At 42.8% G+C, this 13,369-nt stretch overlaps 1 protein-coding gene across 2 annotated transcripts in view; it reads left to right on the top strand.

Annotated features, from left to right (window-relative positions):
- The first annotated feature begins 1,517 nt into the window (after window positions 1-1,517).
- Window positions 1,518-13,369, top strand: part of LOC118778212 (ras-specific guanine nucleotide-releasing factor RalGPS1-like) — a 153,375-nt gene continuing 141,523 nt past the window's right edge. For both annotated transcript variants that reach the window (XM_036529627.1, XM_036529629.1), the window contains exon 1: window positions 1,518-1,759. The gene's annotated coding sequence lies outside the window, so the exon portion shown is untranslated. The remainder of the gene's footprint in view (window positions 1,760-13,369) is intronic.

Genomic DNA, 13,369 nt, shown 5'->3' on the forward strand with positions numbered 1-13,369 from the left:
TGGGCATTTAGTCTTGATCCAGAAACAAGGTGTGCACTTCATATATGAAGGGGAAAGACATCATTTCTCCCTTGCTGTTCTAAAACTGATCCAAGATCAGTCACATAAGCACAGAGCGACAATCCCAGGGCAAAGAGGTTGCTCTTTAGATTTGTTTTTGAACAGGTGTTGGTCCATCCCTGTCTAATCCACTATACCGGTAACCTCACAATCCAACAGTGAACCTCAGAACTCTACTGTTTTTTATACAACTATGAAACAAATGAAGCTAACTAGAGCCGATGCTGCAACTATCAATAATTTTCTGTTTATGTGTTTTATAGCATGAAATTTAAAACATATTATATTCAAATTATATATTTTACGCATAACCATTCTAGTATCTTTTTTTTTCTTTGCGACAGGACTTTCTGTGTTGCTTTTATTTGTTGTTCTAAAGCTTGTACGTTGCTTTTTTATGACACAAAAGAATATAAATGGATAAATTTGCATTTGTAAAATAAAAATGCTTATCAAGCAATGTTGGTGTTCAGAGTTTTGACTGTGGATGACTTTTCTATACGGCCTACAGAGGGCACTGCTTCATCAGGGAAAAACCGCATCCAGGCGTACCATGAGATGCATATAAAAAGAAGAAAAAAAAATGAATCATTGAAGTGTGTAGCAGTTTCAGCTTTGTTTGGCATTCCTTGTTAAAATCATTTTATGAACCTGTGTTTCAATCAGTGCTGAATTGGCTCAGATCTGTGGCCCAAAGCTGCTGGGTCCTGTGACCATAATTTCTGGGAGGTCAAGGTCATCACTCCCCTGTGCTGAAGCAAAATGACAAAAGATCCATGTCTTTCATTTTAAGTGATTGCTCAGCTTGTGTGATTGTGGGGTATTCATTTGAATTTTGGGACAAGGACGTGCCCTCTTCTACAAAGACATAGTTATTCATTCATAAAATATTGAGCTTTATACGTTTCCAAGATTAGATATTCCTGTCACATCATTATCTCTGTCCTCTCATTTGATTTGTCTGGGGATTCAAAATATTGCTACTATTCTTACATCAGCCCAAAATGAAGTAAAGAGATTAGCCTAATGCCATATATCATAAGCTTCACTGCCAGAGAGTGACTGGCAGTTTCCAAAATTAGGCAAATACATTCAAATATGGAAACCTCAGTTTAGAATCGCCATGTATGTTAATGTAAAAAATGGCGAACGCCGGTCTTGTCATCCTCTCAAATATCACAAAAACATGTGCTTGGCGCAACATATTCCGTTTGTAAATATTATACGTCATTCCGACAACACGTTTTCGCTCGGGTGAAGGTGACGCGAGAAGAAAGCACTTGCACACTCACTGGTAATTTGCATTAGACCCGATTTATTACCGTGATGGTTGGGTTTTCTTTGTTGTGGGCGGGGTTGTCTGCAAAACTGAGCCGGCGATTTGTCAATGCACCCTTCCCTCAGATGTTATGTACCTGCCTCACGCTTCCTTATGTCAGTGTTTTTAATGCGTGACATGAGAGGTCTAATCGCAGTAATTTAGCTAGACGCGTGCATGCTTTGAGGGCAAATGTGAAAAATGCTATGTCCCTGACTCGAAGGGATGTTACATTAGACTCGGACTGTGTTTGAAGCAAGACTCTCGCACCGCTGGTATATCTCGGAATACGATTTTGATCTGTGGTTGTTTCATTGCACCGGCAGTCTCAGTCGCTGCCCCAGACGCAAGACCAGCAAAGGAACCCACGCGATTGGGAAGGTAAACATGAAGCTAATACTGATGACACGTACGATTGCAGGTGTATTTCTTTATGGTTGTTTCTCTCTCTCGTCAACAGTTTTAAAAATATTTTCTGTCCCAGGCATCGTAAACCTCTCGCAAGCTAAATATTACATTTTGCGTCATTTTATTGGAGATATCCTATTGGACACAAGTGATACTGAGATGGACGTCAACTACAGTATTTTGATTTGCATGACAGTGTCTCAAGTGTACAGACAGTAGCTGGTTTCAATATGCGCTGCGTTGATGAAGTTTCTCATTTATTTCTTTTACCCATCAGGAGGTGAAGTTTGCTTTGGCTAGGTAACGTGCAAAGATGTGACGTCGCTTAGTCTTTTTGTGCCGGATTATTACCGGTGAGCAATTTTGTGCAGGGTCATCATCCTCGAAAGAAAGCGTATGACAAGATTTATCGAATTTAGTGGCGGTGACTCTTATTTTAAATGGAATCAAGCATTATTTTTCAAATCTCTTTCAAATGAAGGACTGTCTTTTGGTGGCCAACAATAGTATAGAACATACTGTCTTATATAGGGATGTATTATATTATATAGGGATGTATATACTTATGAGGGATGATGATGGGGATTTTCTTTTTCCATGTTCATGCCGCATGGTCAATGGAACACTGACATGTTTTGCTAACTAAAATGAAGCTATGTGATACCGAAGAAAATTCAAGAAACGGAACGTTTTCTTCCTGAAGCTTCGACTGAACCTCTTCCAAGTAGGACTGTGGCACGCGGTGCGCTTTCTGTTGGTGTTGGCATCCGTAACCTTGCGAGTCTGTCAACAGCCCTCCACGCTGTGAGAGAAACTGGGCACGGCGGTAGCACCACAGATGCTGACAAATGTTTTGTACTTGAATGTGGTGGGTTGAGTTTCGCAGTAAACTAGAACAGGAAAACCCTCGGCTGTGTCACCCTGAACTCTCGCAGGATTCACTAGTATCTATGCCATTGTTCACAGTTGTAGCGATCGAAATTAACCTTGCTGTCATTTGTCCTGACAGCAATTATCAGTGCCGTTTGATAAAGAATAATTGCATGTGTGTGACAAAGGTTGCCTCATCGACTTTTAGATAATGTAATTCCTGTAACATATATTGTCGGGGGGACATGTTTAAGCACTTAAGGTTCAGAACACTCCTTCTCACTACAACTATAGAGCTCCTCAATCTGGGATCTGAACTGGCAACACTCTGGTTCAAAGTCCAGAACCCTAATCTTCTATTATTGAGAGTAGATTGATTCCACATTGACAAGACAGCTCAGGAAAAAGACATTATATCCCCTGCAAAAAACGTTTTCATTGATCCTTTATTCTTTTGACAGTCAGGTTTGTAGATATAGCTGTTTGTGCTCAAAGCTCTTGATCTATTTCTCCATCTTTATGTTCTATTGAATGCCTTGGGAGTGCAAAATGTGATTAGGCAATCCTGATCTTCATGAATCCAAATAAAGCAAAGAGATAAACCTAAGAGCATACTATCCAAAAAGATGGAAGTCTGGACAGTCTTCCTCCCCTGAATTCTGACCTTTGCTCACTTCTTTGTCATCCTTTATTTTTAATTCATGAAGGTGTGTTCTTTTCAGGTTTTTGTGTAACTGCATAGACATGTCTGTGAGCAATATATTGTTAATTGTACAGATGTATCCCATTTTCCAGTTGCTGTTAATACAGTATTAAGTTAATTGGCTTTAAAGCTAGCCAATACAGTTAATACTGTATTGGCTAGCTTTAAAGATGCCAGACAGTGATGACTCAAGGCAGTCTCTGTAAAACAAAAGATACAATCAGAAAATCGGTGTGGGTGTGGTCCAATTTCAAATTTGATAGCTGGACAGACTCTAAGGTGCTTTGTAAAATGTGATTTGGTTATGCTCCTGTTACTTACAGATATCTGTTTTTAACATGGTACCCTCATCCCAGCCTGTAATTCAGTCTTGATTTTGTCCTTATTTCTCGCAGAAAAATCTTGTGCATTGTTCTGCTCCTGGATGAGACAGTAACCTATAATATGAAATAAAAATGTCATAACAGAAGAGCCACAGCGACAGCCCTTTTGAGGTCTGCTAGCAGACATTGGCCAATTGGACATTACCCGGTCAGAGGTGACCTTTTCAGCTGCTTGTTACCTTTGTCAAGCACGCACGAGACATGCTGAGTGCTCTGGAAGCGGCTCAGTCAACGGTGTCAAGCCGGAAATTAGCAATGCAGCTCCACGGCACTGCTGGGGAAATACATGAAGTTCTTTCAGTCGACCAAAATATTCCAAGTATGCCATTGATTGGTGTCGAAACTTTGAGTAGCTCAGGAGGAATTCAGTGGGTTTTGTCATTCCTCTGTGGATCCTGCCCCTGGATGGTAGATGGCCAAAATGTAGCCTGCCTCTTCTAGGAGCCTCCGCTAGGAATCCCCAGTTCCTGGGGTGGGCAGAGGGTGTCTGTGAAGAGGTGTGTGTTCCAACCCTGCCTCCGAGGGCTGCACAGTGGTTTTCGTTCCAGCTGAGCCCTCTTTTAATTAGGTTCAATTGGGCTATTCATTAAAAACTGGTCTAGATCTGGATTTGACATCACTTGGGCTGCTGGTTTTTTGTTTATATATGGATTGTGTGTGAGCTAGGGTTACATGGAACATTGCTTGTTGTAAGAGACTTACTTAATGAAGGTATCTCTGTAAGCTATTTCTTTAGCACCTTAAATAAGTATTACAGACAGATGTTCAGTTTGAGTTGTCTGGTTGTCTAATTGGTAATTTAGTGAAGCCAAGGACAATTCACTGTACAACTGATTTAGCTTAATTGATTAGGTTTCCCTGATATTGTTCAAGGGGGTAATATATGCCAAAAAACGTTGATTAAACAACTTTATTTTGGAATACATCCAAGTCAACATTTTTCCACAAGGTTTTAAGAGAAGATTACATGAGAGATGTACAGTATATACAGTGAAATGAACCGTATTCAGTTAGCAGCTCTATCAAATGTAATTAATAAGAGCTCAACTGGAATGAAAGCCAGGATAGGAAATGTATTCTCTGGACCAGGCTTGGGAAACACTACCTATGGACAACGTCAATCTTTAGGCTATGGACTGTCTTACATTTCACCACAATGGGATTATGAGGAAGCCCCCACGTGTGTCAGCTAATCAAGGCACTTGCCTTGTGCAGGCTGAGTCCCACAGCTCAGACCTGGGTTTGAGTCTGACCTCTGTCGTCCGCTGATAGTGATCAGGAGTTTATAGTATCCGAACACAGTAGGCTTTGTTCTGTTAGAGTAGGGTGAGTTTCCATCAGCGATTGTCGCACCCTGTATCAGCTCCCCCTATTTCATGCTGTGTTTTATAGTCTTGGGAGACACACTCCCAAGGAAACATCATGGTGGGGTGGGTTTGTCCCCGTCCCAGCGTCCTCCCGTCTCCAACGCCTAGAAAAGGGAGCACCTATAGAAGCTGATTTACAGGAGTGCTGCTTGTAATCATTTTAATTGATCCAGCATTGATTTGTTTCAGCGCACTGTCTTCCCAAATGACACACAGAGGAATGGGCAGCTGCGTGTTGACGTGGTTAAGGAACTGGACTAATGAGAGGGTTGCAAACCAGACTCCTCCTTCAGGAAGGGAAGTAACCTGGGCCATTTCAGTTAAATTTCCCGCTGTATGAATGAATAACATGTAAATGGCAAGCTGTGCAAGTGACCCTGGATAAGCTCTTCTGGTAAATAAATCAATAATGTAGTATTAACAGTAGAATGCTACACAGACAATTAAGACGGTAACAAAACAGTGTGGCTACATTCAAATGCATGTTCCATTTACAAAGCTTGAGCGGTCAGTTTTTTCCTTGTGCTGTCTGTATTGACTCATCAAAAAATGCCACATACTGTATGTTGGTGGTTTAAAAGGGTGCCTAAGGATGTTCTTTGAATGGGTGAAATGAAATCAGTCAAGCAGCTGTTAAATCCCATATTTTTAATGAACAATTTGGCAAAGGTACCCACTGCACCAAATAAATGTGCTGAATGACCAATTTGAATGCAAAAGCTCCTTAGCTGCTTCTGCTTTTTGTTTGGCTTTGTTGAGTGGTTCATGCTCTGCTCATTGTGTGAACACCTAAACCTAGGGTAAGAGTTTGGTTGATTCTGTCAAGCGCTCATCTACAGAACTTCTGTTCTATGACATTTCACTCCATTCTGTCCATGAGGCTCTGGTTGGTGGCAGGAGGTAGGAATGGATGTTCTGCTTCAAACCACACCTGTTTAAGATTTAAATTCTCTAACATTCATTCGTGTTCCAGGGGAACTTTAAAAATTACCCCAGACTCACACTTAACTAAAATGGCAGAAAGCGTGGGTGAGCAAGGGTTAAGTCTTCAGAGACAGTCGTTAGGCACGCTGGGCTATTCCTGCTGTTCTCTTAGGAACACGGCAGGGCGGTCTCTGTGGTTGTCTGTACCGGCCCCCTGTGAGCATGAAACCATCGAGGCGGTCAGGTTGCGTTTACTTACAGCGCTGCGCATGTAGACGGGTGAAAGCGAAACCCGAAACTGTCAGAGAAACTGGTGTGGCGAGAATGCGTTGAGAGCGCGCCTAAATGCTGAGCAAGAGTTTTAGCTGGAATTTAACAGTGGAATTTCTCTCCATTCTGTGTGTTAAACCAGTCACATTTATGTTCAGTAGCCCCTCTTTTTTCTTTCTTTCTTTCTTTGTAGTATAAATTTATTTAATCCTTCTTTGATGTAAAGACAGATTTTTGGTAGCTAATACTAAAGTCTCAGAAATGTGCCCAGCTGCCCAAATTTTCTGAACCCCCCCCCCCCCCCCCCCCCCCCCCATCCTCTTATCACAGAGCAGTGTTTCCCATTTGTGGTCCTGGGGGACAATTATGCAAGCCTGTCTAGGTTCCAGCTGAACCTAGTTAATTAGAATTTTAATTGGGTTAAAAAGGGCAGTGTGTGAAATATCCTTTAGATGCCATGTAGCAATGTTGAAAGCAGAGTCTGTCTTTCTCCTCTCTATCTCTCTGTCTCTGTCTCTGTCTGTCTCTCTCTCTCTCTCTCTCTGTCTCTCTCTCTCTCTCTCTCTCTCCCTCTCTCATCCTCCGGCAGTGGCTCCACTCTTGCGCTGCGGTGTTTAATCTGCTAAGTGGAACGGGAGATGCGGGTTCATTGATGGAGAAGGAACTTTGATAAAACGCATTGTGCTTTGGCACTGGTCTCCAAGAGCAGTGTCCTGATTGGGTGAAATGTCTTCCTCACCGTGATGGCATTGCTATGTGATTGGTGCTAGGTTTTATTGTATAATTGTTGTACATAATGGTAGCAATGATGATTATTATTCATATTAGTCATGATGTTGACAGATGTAATTTGTTTTCTACTCTGTCATACACACTACTGAAAATGATACCCCTCACACTCTTCAGAAATTAGGCTTTCTGAAGGAAAACCTTAGATTTTTGTTTCGTTGGTTTATGTATTTTCCTCTAAAATTACACAGATCTTTTTTCTTTTTTAATGCACTATGTACAATATTCCAAGGCATATTTATTGAAATAATAATTGAAATAATGCAGGGTACAATAATGCAGTTTGTCTGCCACAAAGGTACCACCACAGTGCCACACCTGGGGACTGAATTTGCAAGCTTTGAGTTGAAGGCTCCATTTCTTTCTCTTACTAGTCCATCATAGGGTTGGATGAGGAATGAATCAGGAGTAAATAGATGAGCATGACAAACATCTGAAAATGCATCTCTCTTGGTTGCATTTTGTGAGGATGACGCATAGGTATGCTTGTTGTGATTGACATGAGCAGAGAGGTGACGGGGAGAGCATTCAGGTATTCTCAGCAGACGCTCCTGACCTGAGGACAGGTGAAACCTGAGACTGAGCGCTCCTGTGCCAATGGGGTGTCCCGGTGTACGCGTCTGTAGAGACAGCACATCCTCGAAAGTGGAAGCATCTTTCAGACACTGAATTCCAGGGAAACGTGGCCACTTCATTCACCATTCCTAACAATATGACGCAGCGTTAAAGAATGAACAGGCACTGATTTTTTTTTTTGCATGATAAGGAGGAGTTCCATTTCACTGATACAAAGCGGAAGAGTTTGTCACAGGTAAAGCTCTGTGTCATTGCAGTTTCCATAGGCTGAGCTGACCTCAGCTCAGAGGAGCAGGAGCTCCTTAACTGCTGTAGATTCTGGCCTCAGGCACTGATTCTGGATCAGTGCCCACTTTTTATACAAAATACAATTTATGCTGGAACAGTGGAGGCCACTGCATCATCTCTCTTCTATTAGAAGAGCTATGTACAATCTGATCACTGTAACTGTCCTTCTAGTTGTAGTATGAGGTCTAAACCACTGCTGAAGTCAATGCCATCGGCCCATTCAGATTTCTTCCCTGTCTAACTGTATTCCTCACTACTCATATCCTCATCAGACAGAAGATAGCTCTTCACACTGAGATTGTTTCCCCTAGTTAATGTGTGAATGTATGTACAGTTTGTGTGTATGTATTTTGCATTTGTGTATGTGTACATGTGTATGTACACTATATGGGCAAAAGTATTTGGCCACACCTATTTTTCAGGGTTTGGGCTAGGCCCCTTATCTCTAGTGAAGGGCAATCTTAATGCTTCAGCATACCAAGACATTTTGGACAATGCTATGCTTCCAACTTTGTGGCAACAGTTTGGGGAAGGCCCTTTTCTATTCCAACATGACTGTTCCCCCGTGCACAAAGCAAGGACTATAAAGACATGGCTTGATGAGTTCGGTGTGGAGGAACTTGACTAGCCCGCACAGAGCCCTGACCTCAACCCCATCGAGCACCTTTGGGATGAACTGGAACGGAGATTGTGAGCCAGGCCTTCTTGTCCAACATGAGTGGCTGACCTCATAAATGCTCTACAGAATGAATGGGCACAAATTCCCACAGAAACACTCCAAAATCTTGTGGAAAGCCTTCCAAGGAGAGTGGAAGCTGTTATAGCTGCAAAAGGGGGACCAGCTCCGTATTAAAGTATATGTATTTGAATACAATGTCATTACAATGTAATGGTCAGGCATCCGAATACTTGTTGTCCATATAGTGTATAGTGTGTGCATGTGTCTGTTTGTGTGTATAGTAAATAAAAGCACCTAAAATAATATTGATGTGAGAGCAAAATGTCAATTTGTCTCTATCAGCATGTACCTTTGATGCTGTTGGTGCTAGTGCTGGTTGGTGTTGGTCTGGCATCATTTGGATCTCAGATTCAGGTTTGTCAGTACATGACTATTACGTGTCCTCTACACCACTGAGCGATTTGCAGTCACATTCTGTTGTAGTCAGTGGAGCCATTTTGGGTGTTAGGCTGGATGTGTCAGGGGAAATATAGGCAGGGGTGAGATGGCGTTCAATAGAACTTAATGTCTTCTGTGGTGAGCTTTATCTCAATTTGGGCTGGAAGGGGCAGTGGTTTGTGTCAAACGGGTACAAACCTTTTTTTCAATCTATTTTCAGTTCTCTTTTAGCACAAACCAGAAATGATTCATCGTTCAGTGAATGGTATCGCAAGGGAAAGATTTCCCACATGTTCTTCGTTCTGTGTGTGTTATAGTCCGTTTAGTCTGGTTTTCATGTCACAGACTCTTTATTTTCTGGTGAATTTCTAATTTTTCTTTTTAACGCCCCTGTTATGGTTACACTACCCAATCATTGCATGTCCGACAGTCATTTTAAAGTCCAGATGTGTGGCCTGTAATGAGAGAACGTACAGCCTCACGGTTACCTGCAACCCCAAAATACAACGTGAAAGGAGTCCTTTTTGGAGCCAAGTGTAAAATGGGAGGGAGCGTCACTCTTCAGAGCTGCATGACAGAGGGCATCTCTGCATCAGCACTTCACACTGCTGCAGGCTGTGTTTCCTTGCTCCCAACATGGCTGGATGCCCGTTACAGGCGTGGCAGTGAACTCACGGTAGCCACAGCAGACGGATGCTAATTACGCCACGCGTCTCCGCTTTCTGGAACATGCTTGTAAGGCCAATCTGGCCACACTCCCTCAGTCATTCGCTGATCGCACGTATTTGGTTTCGACACTCCTGTCCTGCTGTACCCCCGCACGCGCACGCTCCCTGGCACCTAAAGTTAGGCCTGAAGTTTCAGATAGGGGGGGTCTTAGGGGAGCTCTTTTTAGTTCTGAGGTTAGAACAGCCGGCTGTACCTATATGACCCTCAGCTGTCAGCCACAGTCTGAAGGGGTATATTCTTGAACATGAATAAGTTTTTTTTTTTAAACATCAGGTCCCCTTAGACTGATCTCAGAACAGTGTTTTAGAGCTGACCTTTTTTGTAGCGCTTTGTATTAAACTGCGGCAATGACAGCGGAGCTCTGGGGGTAGTGAATGCGTGAAATCAGGGAGCATTTCCTCATTTTAATATGTAATATAAATGGCTTGTGTAGTTCTTGTTATGGCTCTTGTTATTTTCCTAGTGGCTGGAACATAGCTGAAGCAGCATGTGCTAGCAATACAGTAGTTTTGGTGAACTGATGGGGGTGTGTTTGTGCATGATGAACAACATTCAGGTAAAAGGGAAAGACTTTGGTGATGCAACCAATCAGGCCAAATTAAGAGGCAATAAATTTATGCTGCGATTTGGCGAATCACTTCAGTTTATGCCAGGTTATGGATGATTTTTTGTGGCTGAAAGGACAAACTATTTTGACACCAAGGCATTGTTAAAAGGGTTGTTAGTTTCTCAAGAGTATCGCAACATTTTACAGTCTTAACTATTACACCATTATGCGCTATTATAATCCATGATAATAAACAATGGGGATATTGTGCTTGCAAATGTACCCCAGAATCATTGGCTAAACATTCACTGGGTAATCATCTTTTCACATTTTCCACATGGGCTGCTCCTATACAATGCTCTTTGACAGAACGTGTGCTGAATATGTCTCAATATGAAACTCCTCATTGCCTGTGGATCTGTTAGATAGCTTGAATCTAGTTTGAATTTTGTGAAAATACTTATTAAAATGCTAAATCAGTCTGTTTATCTATCTGAGAGCAGAAAACTTAATTAGTTACCTAAGCCCATGGCTCCCAAAAGGGGCATTGACTATTGAAGAATATCCACCATTTTAGGGCAAGTTTTTCAAGACTGTTCCAGCTGTGGCAACTCTCTCTCATACCTGCCTGTTGGAGTGTTTCTAGTTCAATGGAAAGCCATAAGAAGAGCAGAAGAGAGAGAGAGAGAGACAGAGAGAGAGCGAGAGAGAGAGGGAGAGACAGAGAGAGACAGACAGAGAGACAGAGATAGAGAGAGAGAAAGAGAGAAATTGTACATACTATAAAATATAGGCAATAATTGACATGTTTAATCAGTTCCTTCAATTTTGGAATTCATTTTTGACTCTATGTTGAAAGTGGTTGCCTTTTAGCTCGTTTCAGCTCAGGACAAAAAAAGTTAAAATACGATTACTTCAGCCTATGAGGGTATGTGCTGCATATCAAATTTTTGAAGGGAGTGAGTCTGCTGAAGAACAACCTCTTTAAGTGTAAAATGTTGACTGTTTGAGGAGCTGCCCCCCCCCCAATAACCCCATCGACCTCTGCTGCTGTTTACCAAATATCTGCCCACCAGTACAAATATTTACTAGCCCTGATTTTGGAACAGTGTCTTTAGATCCCCTTATGGCTGTGGCAGAGTCCTTATGTGTCCTTTCAGTGAAGGATCAAAGTTTCAAGGGCTTTAGGACGCTTCCCATGCAGCTTTTTTGCCCCTATGCAGAAAGGTCAGGCTGTAGGTCTCTAAGGTCATGTGATCAGGTCATGTGATTAGTGCCTAGCTTAGACCTAAGGCATAGACCTGGGGTCACACCTTCACTCTTTCCAGTGAAGTCACAAGGGGGCTTTAATGGCTTTGAGACTCTGAAAGGCTTTGCGGTTCTCTGTCGTTTCAGATGCACTTGACTACCTACTGTATAACTGCCTTGTTTCACAAGATTCACCATGAATCTGGCAGTAGGTTATTATGATGGTCCTTTATTGCACACTTGTTAGTGCCCAATTACAACGCCTCAATTTAAACAAAATTTCCCTTTTTAAGTAGTTGTCATTTATGTGTCCTTTTATGCACAAAAGGTTTTCAGTTAAGAAACTTTAAGAAACAGCTGTGATCATTAGAGACATAAACTCTGGTAGAAATGGAGTGAAAACCCTCTAAACCTAATTATTCATTTGGTCCATGGTCAGTCACTCCAGGGCAAGTTGCCTGTCTAACATTTCTCAGGAAGGACAGCAGGATATTTGTAGGAACCTTTCATGCGAAGTGCCTCGGACAGTAGCACCTCACCCATGGATTTGAACCTGCGGCCATCTGGATGCAAGCCCCGTGGCCCGTAACCACAAAGTCGCACTGTGAGCGCCGGCCTCTGGCTAATCCGTTGCAGCACTGATCTTAGATTTCCCTTCACGCTCTGTCTGCGAAAGCCACTTCCCTGGACGGCTGTGAAAAGCCGGACGGTAATCCACAGAAGCAGTGGAGCCGTTGCCATGGCGCCCACCGAGCCCAGCAGGGTGCGTGAGCGGCGGTGCAGCTTTGTCCGGTGTCCGCATTCCCGTCCTCACACGTCGCCGGGCCCCGGGCCACGCCTCTCCTCCACCTGGCTTTGTGACAGGGGTCAGGTGGAGCCAAGTGGTGCCGTCTGAAAGCAGCCTGCTACTGAATGGATTTATTCACACATCCAGGATTGGCTGAGGAAAGGTGGGGGTGGAAGGACACATCGCAAGACTGTGGACCTCAGAGCTGTGAACCTTGGAGCTCTTTAAAAGGGTCTTGGAGCTTTTCCCTGTTTAGCTCTATTTGGTCAGTGCCCTGAAAACAAAATATGAAAGCCATGGCAACCGATACAGCACCAAAAAGGCTAAAAGTGAATAGAGGTAGCTAATCCTTTCCATTCATTCACAGGCGCCCGAGGGCTTGTGTGGCGATTTTTAATCGCTTTTTCATTCACAGTCTGACAGACAGACAGATGGACTGACTGAGGGACAGCTGTTCACAGTGAGAAATGTAGCCTTGGCAACAGAGAAAAGAGAGCCCCTCACCCACTCCACCCTTCCTGCACTGGGACCAGCATGGGCCTATTTTTGGCTGCTACTGGATGACCGTCCTTGGAAGCCCCTGTCTGTCTGTTTTTGGGACTGCCTTCAGTAGTATTCACTTCTTTTCTTGACTGGAGACTGACTATTTTGCAGTTGTCCAGCATTCACCATGCCACTTAACGGTGTGAACTTCCAGCTTGTGACTTAAATGGTCCTTTGCTGAAACAGCACTGATAGTAGCTCATTAATTTTGTATTTAGTCAAACTGAGCAATTGATTTGGGCTACTGTAAGAGCAGGGCATGGGTGTGGGGGCTTTGTCCCTGAGTGTCAGATTGGAATTGTGCATATTTATGCATATTTATCTCTATGTTAGGATGAAATTGAATTTGCATATTACGCATTTGTAAAAGATCTGCGCATTTTCAAAGCAACTGGTGTGATGAGGTATGTGTATAAACAGTTATTTGGAGGGAAGTATGCCT

The sequence above is a fragment of the Megalops cyprinoides genome, chromosome 5 (genome assembly GCF_013368585.1).
Source record: "Megalops cyprinoides isolate fMegCyp1 chromosome 5, fMegCyp1.pri, whole genome shotgun sequence".
NCBI classification, from domain to species: domain Eukaryota; kingdom Metazoa; phylum Chordata; class Actinopteri; order Elopiformes; family Megalopidae; genus Megalops; species Megalops cyprinoides.